Source organism: Cryptotermes secundus, unplaced genomic scaffold, assembly GCF_002891405.2.
Source record: "Cryptotermes secundus unplaced genomic scaffold, Csec_1.0 scaffold2244, whole genome shotgun sequence".
Classification (NCBI taxonomy): Eukaryota; Metazoa; Arthropoda; class Insecta; order Blattodea; family Kalotermitidae; genus Cryptotermes; species Cryptotermes secundus.
The window spans coordinates 3,839-12,907 of NW_019735495.1; the positions used below are offsets into that span (position 1 = coordinate 3,839).

Below are 9,069 nucleotides of genomic sequence, written 5' to 3' on the forward strand. Positions count from 1 at the left end.
CTGTTTGTGCCAGTCAGGCCTTTAAGAAGACAGAGTGGTATTACTTACTTACTCATGGAGCTGAGCTCCTCTGGAGGAGCTGCCAATTCTGCAGCTAATCAAGAATTTCCCAGCATTTTATGGAACCCGAAGGTTCATTACCGTGTTCACAAGATCACTCCACTGGTCCCTATCCTGAGCCAGATCAATCCAATCCATACCATCCCATCCTGTCCCTCTAAGATCCATTTTAATATTGTCCACCCACCTACGCCTTGGTCTTCCAAGTGGTCTCTTTCCTTTTGGCTTTCCAACCAATATCCTATACGCATAATAAAAATAATAAAAGGAACGATTCGACGAAAGAAAAACTATCATCTCCCTTTGAAAACAATTAATTCCTGGAGACACTATATAATGTAATTTTGCAGTTATTTATAAGTACCAAGAAACCATTAACAGGCATCAACAGTAAACGCAACAATGTGCAGTTTGGTTAAACTAGGAAGTGTATTTGGAACTGACAAACCTGCGACTGAGAACAATTCTGTACGGTTCAGCAGTTTAAAACTTAACACATATTACTTACACTGTTTAAAAGTACGAGAATACAAAATACTCCTGTTAACACACGACCGTCTTCTGAACACCATCTTAACAAATCTAGCAATCCTATCAACCAGTAACGGACAGAAAATACACGCAACACAGATTACACTGACTAGTAACCATGCCCAGCAGCCACGGATTACTCACTACAAACTAATTTACAACAGGCAACATCTCAGAGCCGACATGTCACATTAAATACCTTCAGTTCTTTAATATCTCATTCGTTGCACTACATAAAATATAAAAATTGAAAAACATTCTGCTTTTGGACATTATTAATCGTCGTGCTCTTTTTATTTAAAAATGTTTCGGAGACTGGATTCTTCTGCCTCCTTCTTCAGGTGGAATATACTCAGATAGGCCCCAATCGATGAAGATAAAAAAACTCAGTTTTCCCACTTAATCTATACTGGACGGAGCTGTAGTTCTTCTACTTCTGCTGCGATGATGTGAGTCGAGATAAGGGTGAGTCTGAGCTTGGTTGACTGAGACGTGTGGGCGAATTCCTTGTATTTCCTATAAGTGGCGTGTGGTTCAAATCGCAATATCTTCGGTACTTTCCAACGTATTTTGTGGTTGTGGTCTTCTTCGTGCGCACTTTGGGTAAATTTTGATTTTTCAAGTCCAGATATAGGGACAAGCTGATTCAATTGGGCCCAAATCAACTGATTACACCTATAGAAGGAGACAGAACAGTCTCCGAAACAGACAGCGCCCGATGTTGTTACGTCACCGCTGGCGGGGGAGGGGATGTCCTCCATGGCGCAATACGTCACTATATATATATAATGATTAGGTATGTTTGCGCTCCTCTCCAGTTGGAACGAGTTCGTGGCACATAAGCGAACTGAATAACCAGAGAATTTTTACGAGAGTACAATTCAGAAATGGTGTTCGTATCAATGGGCGCCGAGATCAAGTTGTCACCCGGAAATGGTCTGTACTCTTTCCGCGTATACGGCAAGATTTACCATTTTATCTCATTGCTGTATCCAAGCGGTAAAAAGTAGGTCAGGTTAGGGGCACCTTTACATTTTCGATATTGCCCAAGCAAAAAAAAAAAAAAACAATGTTGAAAAGCACTCAAACCAAGGGCGTTCAGCCGAAATAATGCACTGATTGGACGAGATGGTGCGACAACTTGACAAATTTGCTGAGTCATAGAAACCAATGCATCAAATGAAATGTTTGTTCCTTCCTATCGCTCTCACTTTGGAGCACAGGGCTGATTTCGCAGTTTCGTTGATAATTTTTTATAGAGGGTAGGACTCCTCGGACGGGTGATCAGCTCGTCGCAAGGCGAAGTTTGGGTTGGTAGATGAATATTCTGGATGCCGCTTACTCTGAAGTGCACCACATTTCACATTACTCCAGACTGCTGCGTCTTGACTACGCGGTCCGAATACAAACCTCCTCTTTTGCGTGTATTCGTTGCCGCAGAAACATATTTTAATAGGACGGTTGTTGAAATTGACACCCAACACTTTTTCTGCCCTTGCGTGCATATTAGTTGTCGCGGAAACCTGTTTAACAAGACGTTACCTAGCAATTTACTCTTCTTTTACATATACAAATTTCACATTTATAATTTTCGTCTTGCTTTTGACGGTCTGCAGAGCGATGCAATCGGCACTTACATAAATAACGAATATACTTGTACAGAAAATCTATTTCGAATAATCATCCTGACGTCTAGGGCACTGACAGCGAGACGAAAGGACTAATATAGCGTCACGATTTATGTGTGTGACTGTAGACGGGTTTCGGATTGGTGAACGGATTTATGTATAAAGATCATTTATACACTCACGACTCGTAACTACGCTTTACAGATCACTGATAGACTAGTGTATCATCAGCCTATTCCAGTCTCCATTAGCTGTTTCCTGGCAACGGATTTTAACACAGGAACTGCAACAGTCTCACTGAATTACACTCCCCAGATATCATACACAATCAAATGAATATAAATAAATACATAAATAAAATAAGTCTGATCTAAGGCATGAACCGTCTTCGCTCGAACACTGTGATGACTAAGAACTTGGTTCGAATTCCACTTGAGGCATGGATTTCTATTTGCGTTTATTCTACGTTTGTGTTGATCCGTGCGTAGGCAGTGTCCTTGCGATAGGCTGATCCCCCGTCCAAGGAGTCCTACCGACTCTGTATAAATTAGAAACTGAAAAGGGGACCAGCGGCCACAAGGGGGCTGTAGAGCCATAGATACACTTAAGAGTTCTGAACAGCCTACATCGAACCGTGGCTTCAGTTCCTCATAACCTAGGTTTTCTCTGGCTGAAATTTCGATATTCTCTGGTATCTTACGACAACAATAGATACTGTTATTGTGTCGTTGCTTGGATACGGATGTGTGGAAGTGTTTTCAGCTTCGATAACAGAAGCTGTATTTCTAAAGGAGTTAATTTGATTTCGTAAAACAGGAAGCTGCTTTTGTGGGGCGAAGTATTGGTAACATGAGCCAAATAAAGAGGAAGAAGAGCAGCCGTCCCATCCTGAAAACCAAACGGAAATCGGTAAGCAAACTGATTTGAAAAGTTCGTCATCTCAAACACGGTAATATAGTGGTGTATATATATATATATTCATATAGAAATATTTCTATATGAATCTTTATAAAATATATATTTTATGCTCCTTAGCTACATGTTTCGACCTACATAATATCTAATTCGTGTTCTCACTCCTTGCCATCTTTGTACAACTGTACTCACTCTCCCACGTCTTCGTCTCTTCTCATTATACAACACTACAATGTTTCGGACTAATTGTCCATCAGCAGGTGTATAAGATATTGGATTAAAGGAACCTGCAGCTCTTTTGTCATGTTGGTCTGCTTTTCATTTTGATGTAAAATGCTTCTAAAATACTTTATTTTAAGTTATTTTATATTATCATGCCGTTGTTAATTTATTTGCATGCATGTGTCTGGTGTATCTGTAATATATAATGGGCTATATTAGATTTTTATGTATAAGATAAATATTTTATGCATAACACTTAACAATTGAACACACTGAAAAAAATACCACATATACCGAAACGTTCGGTTAATACAATATGTACACGTTGCCACATCCCAGAAGACGGTTTTCGTCACGACATGTACAAGATAAGCAAAGTATGTCACTAATAAACGACACAAATATTGACACACATATCACAGTATCCAGAGTACTGCAGGAAATGAACACCAGCTAGCAGCATACACGCCGGACAATATGTAAGCACAGGGCTCGGAGAATCCGCATTGTTAAGATTCCTTACCAGGAAATATTTATCAAAAACTTTATAGAGAAATAGCCATTGTTGAGAGCAGTTACTAAGCAACGAATAGAGAAAACAGACTGAGAAAATTTAATGTGGTGTTTGAATATAATAATTATCTTTTGCTTTTTGTTGATATTTCTCCCCCGATTTTTGTACACAAAAGTGACAAGTAATAAGAGTGTGGGTTTCGGGTAAAAATACTACGGTTGGAGTTCACATGTTCTGGAGCGTGGACTCTCTGAAAGAAGGACAAGTGGAGGAACGAGAAATCAGTGATGTAGATGGGGAAGAAGTGGTGATGGAAGACACTGACAAAGGGTTGCGGGAGAAACAGGACAGATGAGGAGCTCAGGGCACAATTTAGCACTCTAAGAAACCGTAAAAGGCAGAAGAATCTTCGAAAAATGGCGCACAACAGAGTAGCAATAAAAACCAAAATACAAATGTCACGGAATCACAACCAAACCAAGGACACAACAGAACAAGGGACAATTCAGCAGGTAGGGTCTGAAGCACAAAGCCTAGGAAATAAAGTTACAAATAAGTCCGGCGACCGGCATGATCAGACCAGCCAAAAATAGAAGGGTAAGACCTGGGAGAAAGTTTAAAGAAAAACAAAACATGAAAAAAATAAGAACCTGAAACAAACTCCGTGGTTTTAGTCCGCAAGCGAACTAAACCGACCGAGCGACCGTCGCTTGTCGGCAAAGTTAGTGCCAACTTCCTCTGTGGTCTTGTGGTCAGAGTTCCTGGCTACAGAGCCAGAGGTCCGGGTTCGATTTCCGGCGCTACCAGATTTTCTGAGAAGTAGTGAGTCTAGAACGGGGTCCACTCAGCCTCGTGTGGATAAGTGAGGAGGTATTTCAAAGAAATAGCGGCTCCGGTCTATAAAAACCAAATTAACGGCCGTGGGGATTCGTTGCGCTGATCACGCGATACCCTCTATCCGCAAAAGTTTGCAAAAAACAAGAACCTACGTTTTAAAATTTACAAAAAGGGCAATTCAACATCCACCTAAATCCCAAGAGGCCTAATGCCCCATTGGTGAAACAAAAAAGGAATAGAAGAGGGGCCTATTTGATATATTCAATGTTATAGCAAAATCCAAGATCAATTTCCAATCCATTAGACAGTGAGTAAAGGTAAAGTTGTCCCTGGGCTTAACTAATTAAGCACTGCGACCATGAAGGCTTATGAGGGAGTGGATGTCTAGATCCACATTTTCTTTGACCTCGGCACTAGCTGGATGTGAGTGCTCAGCTTCACGCTCCAGCCGCTTTACCGCCGGGGAAAGAGCCTCCGGTATCCATTGTATATGAGGTTGGGTGGACTCCAGGGCCGGTCTAGACGACGTGGAGAAGAGCAAATTCTTGACCCTCCAGGGACTTGAACTCCGACCCTTCGGTCGTCCAGCCCGTAGCTAGTCGCTATACCGACTGTACTATCCGGCTTCCTCCATTAGACAATATGCTAGGTTTATTCTGGGAGGTTACCTTGTCAGAGACATTGGAAGTAAATAAAGTTTCGCACAGTCCTACCATCCAACTAAAAGCACGCATTCCGAGATTCAAAAGGGAGTCATTAAAGATGTACCAGAGGACATGGAGTTAGAAAATTTGATGGAACAGCTCAACTCAGATGAGCATAACTTTCCGGATCACTGACGCAGCCAGATTTAAGATGAGAGTCAAACAGACGAAAGAAGAAAGTAATGAAGAAATTTTGGTATGGATGGAGTGGAGGGCGCTATATTTGACGTTTAGAACTAAGGAATTGCCCCCTCCTGTATATTTTTGCAATATGAAAATTGAAGTTACTACTTTTGTTGCAGCAGTACGACCATGTTACAAATATGGGAAATTCGGCTACATAAGTAAATTTTGTACGAAGGAAAGACAATGCTTCTCATCCGGAGAAGCAAAACATGAAGGGTCTTGTATTAAAAATGCCTCAATTGTAACAGTGACCACAGAGGAAACAGTGAGCGATGCACCGTAATTAAAAGACAGAAAAAATCAATCAAATCATGGCACATAGAAATGTAGGATTTTTGGAAGCACGAAAAATTGTAGAAAAATGATCACAACCCTGGCGGTGGGACCCTGCGTTCTCTTTAGGTGCTGAAAGCCCCCGAGGGTACGTGGAACCAAATATGAGGAACTTCCCCCTTCTCAAAACGCCAAGAAGACGAAAGGAGTGGGATAATATTGAGAAAAGCGAAAACAAAACGTCATAAAGCCCCGAGCCAACAGTTCGGACGGAGCCCGTTGGGAAGGCGATGGAAGTTGACCACGGCTAACAGCAGAACTCAAATATCTGAACCAAATCTTAGGAATTTATCAAATCATTGCATTACGTCTTATCGCTTCTGCGACTCCGTAATTCAGAGCTCCAAGTGTGTCAGCTAGTGAACTGTAAGAAATGAACTTTCTACCCGTAATTCAATCACTGTGGTCTGTCGTGCCGTGTATATTTGGTGCGTTTCTCCGTAAATGCGACCCTCCGAGAAAGAGTTAAACCTTTACCAGCTGGTACGAAGTGTTCTGACGATGTTTTACAACACGCAGAATTACCCTTTTTTATTTGTTCATCGTCCAGTATTCTAGGAACTGTAAAACATAACGTTTCGGAAACTAGATCTGTTTCCTTCCTCAGGTGAGGGGGCGGAGAGACTTTGTTGTGTACCTTAGAAAGTGACTGAGGTTAGTTCTTTCTAACGGACGCAACAGATGACTACCTTCCCCACCCTCACCTGAGGACGGAAACAGATCCAGTTTCTGAAATGCTGTGTTTTCTAGTTTCTAGAATACCGGACGATGAACAAAGTCCAAAAATCCTAGTAATTATGAGTACTTTACCAGCAAGGTTACCTAAGCCAGTAAATCCCACTATCGAACAACCATCAGAAAATAATCCATCAAAATTACCATCCACGACCGAGCCACTTAGGCCCAAGTCGCAAACTTGTGTAGACTTGGCCGATTACACGGCCACAATGTGTAGTGATATGCAAGAAAATAAAAGAAACAAGTATTTTAGCAGAAATTTGTGTGACCGTCATCTTATGATATACTCGTATACGTGTAATAACGCAAACAAGACGCAGTCCTATAAAGTGGTACAGATGAGTTCAAAATTACTTCAGCGTGCCTCAACTCAAATTACGGCACAGTTCACAGCAAGCATCCACATTTCTTGCACTGCACAGACGGGGCTGTAGTGTTCTCAGTCAAAGGTTTTTACGTTATTTCCAGATTCTTCTCTGAAATTTCCTTCTGCTGGAGGGACTTGGAAGTTTGTCACTACACTGACCCCTTGTTTGACCTTCCAAAGAGAGCTTTCAGGTCCGACTGCTTGGAGCGGAGTCCTTGAGAAGCTTTCTGCCGCTCAGCTACTCAGGAATTTTGTATCATTTTATATAGAAAGAGAGCTCATTACTGTGTGCACAAAAGCTCTCCAATGGTCCCTGTTTCGAGCCAGATGAATCTAGTCCATACAACCCCATTCTATTTCCTAATACACATTTTAATATTATCCTCTTACCTAAATCTAAGTTTTCGTAGTGGTATCTTTTCTTCTGGCTTTCCCACAGAAAGCCTATACGCATTCCTATTCCCCGTGCGTGATACATGCCCTGCCCATCTTATCTTCTTTGACTTCATAATTCAACTTATATTGGGGGAAGGGTAAAACTTATGAAGATCGTTATTATTCAGCTCTTTCCGCCCTCTTACTCTTTCATCTCTCCTTCGGTTCCTGTTTTCAGATATCCTCAGTCTATGTTCTTTCCTTAATGTCAGAGACGAAGTTTGACACACGTACACAAAACTGCAGGAAAAATTGTAGTTCTGTATATTTTCATTCTTATGTTTCCATACAGCAAACAGAACACAAGAGGTCGTTTGACCCGAAATTGCATGACATGCTGTGATATACGTTTTTTTTCCCCCCTTGGCACTACAGCCCCAATTTGGGCCTAGGCCTACCTCCATGAAACTCTCCGTTTCACTTCGGTTTACTAGATCTTACACATTCGGTAGGACTCCTCGGGCGAGTGATCAGCTCGTCGCAAGGCCTCTACCTGTAGACAAACACAGAAAAACGCACACAAATATCTATGCCCTGAGTGGGATTGGAACCCACGATCCCGGCTTCCGAGCGAGCGAAGACAGTGCATGCCTTAGACCGCTCGGCTACCGTGACCGTCGTGATATACGTTACGGCAGTTTATTTTCCTCTCGAGGAGAACATGAAGCAATGATGGTGTGGGGAGTAAATCAGTTTATGGTCCAGTCCCTCGGCTTTCCGGAGATGCTGCAGTTCTGTGAAATGGACAGACGATAATTGTAATTACAGTTTATGTAATGATGCTGTCGGTATCTCAGTGCATATAGCGTGCAATGTTGGCACCACTGATGGATAACGAATTGGAGAGCTGTGGAAGGATGGTGCCGTTGCCTATTCGAGAGACTGAGGACGGCGAAGGTGTGTGAAACTAACGTAAATCCCGCAACTTGAGTTTCAGAGTGGTGTTATCGCTTTTCAGTACCTGCACTTCACAGCTAAGCTTCGTGACAATTTCCATAAGGGATTTCACTATCTCCATGATGCATACTTCACTGAGGCGAACCGCTTCAAGCTGCCAGCTACGGGAGTCATTATCCCTAACAGGAAATGTAGAACAGTCCATCCCAGAGGATTATATCTCGTTTGTATTACTCTTAACAAGTGACTGCTCCTTCCCAATAACGCATTTATCGCACGTGATGGATGACCTTAGGGTTCCATAAAATGCTGGGAAATTCTTGGGTACCTGCAGAATTGGCGGCTCCTCAAGAAGGGCTCAGCTCCATGAGTAAGTAAGTAAGATGGATGACTTACCAGTAGCTGCGTCAACGTTGTGCAATTGCAGTGGAAACGTTTTATTTTCTTTTATTGCTAGTGGGGTGGGACTAAGTCCCTTGTACTGCGGCCATTTCTGGCCTATTGTACCAGCCCCAGATGATAGGTGAGGGTGATTGTGGAGCAGTTGGTGGAAAAAAGATTGGCAGGGGAAACCGAAGTAGTCGGAGAAAACATGTCCCAGCGCCACTTTGTCCACCACAAATCCCACTTGACCAGACCCGGGATCGAACCCGGGCCGCCGCGGTGGGAAGCCAACGACTAACCGCTTGAGCTATGGCGCGG

The 9,069-nt window shown here is 42.4% G+C and overlaps 1 long non-coding RNA gene across 2 annotated transcripts in view; it reads right to left on the minus strand.

Annotated features, from left to right (window-relative positions):
* Positions 1-767, minus strand: part of LOC117282714 — a 4,599-nt gene extending 3,832 nt beyond the window's left edge. For both annotated transcript variants that reach the window (XR_004513559.1, XR_004513558.1), the window contains exon 1: positions 569-767. This is a non-coding gene — a long non-coding RNA (uncharacterized LOC117282714). The remainder of the gene's footprint in view (positions 1-568) is intronic.
* Between the last annotated feature and the right edge of the window lie 8,302 nt (positions 768-9,069).